Genomic DNA, 1,127 nt, shown 5'->3' with positions numbered 1-1,127 from the left:
GATGATCCAGACGGCTACAACTTTTATTGGCATGATTTGAGAAAAGATAAACTTCAATTTTAGAGATGCAATGTCAGAGCAGGTAAATGCAAGCAAACTCCAGACGTTTTTGGAGATGGATTGATGCCAGCATAAGTGCTTCTTTCATATTTTAATAATTGATGAACTTGCTTTTCTGAATGACACGTCAAACTGTCTCATTCGATACAGTAAGCTTCAAACGACTCTTGATTTTGGAACAACTGGTCACAACATTGAGCGCTTTTCATAGGATTTGACGTTTTTCTCAGACTGTAAGGAGAGAATGACGTCCGGAAAAGTTCTTTGTAACGTAACTTAACGAATTCTTGACAAATCGATTGACCACGTCCGAGGATCTTCCTAAATTCTGAGCAATCTGACAGTCTGAAAAATTTTGGGCATTTTTGGCTGTAATTTGACCTTTTTCGAAATCAGTTAGTGGTTTTTTACGTCACATCGTTTGAACAGTCGAAGGGAATACAAAAAGTTTAAAATTAAAGAGTATGGTGCTGAAACATGGGGAAAAAATGGGGGTGAACGTATATTTATGTGGAACTGCAAAAGTCAAAACACTGAAACATGAAAAAAAAATATATTGCTCATTCTCATTTGGAATTCGCTTTGTGTCCCAAAAGTCTTTCATATCGTACTCTTTCGAACCCCCGGTCGATATTTTTTAGAAACTGCAAATTTGGGGTTTTCGCCATTTTTCATGGGTGAACGTATATTTATGTGGAGCAGTATAGTAATATTTCTGATAGTGAAAATTCCAGACCTCGAACAGCTACCAGATTTATCCAAATGCGACTTGGGTGAAAAATCCAAATGCGACTTGGGTGAAAAACTACGATTTCTCCAATAATTCCATAACAAGTTCCAGCTTGGTGTGATTCATTTTTGCATACATCATCTACTCTGAGATTTTTTTAAAATGAAAGTTCGAACTATACGGCGATTTGTCAAAAACAAGAGGTGTCGAACCTTCACAACTAGAAATATAGAATATCGTATTTTCTCTAATATAATCCCATTTAAACCATACTTGTAATCCGAGCCTTTGCCGGGCCTTCACGGGCCCTGCCATAATTTCTTTCAGAATCTGTATT

Source organism: Caenorhabditis briggsae (genome assembly GCF_000004555.2).
Source record: "Caenorhabditis briggsae complete genome, chrX, whole genome shotgun sequence".
Classification (NCBI taxonomy): Eukaryota; Metazoa; Nematoda; class Chromadorea; order Rhabditida; family Rhabditidae; genus Caenorhabditis; species Caenorhabditis briggsae.
Note: the sequence above shows the minus strand (reverse complement) of the source record.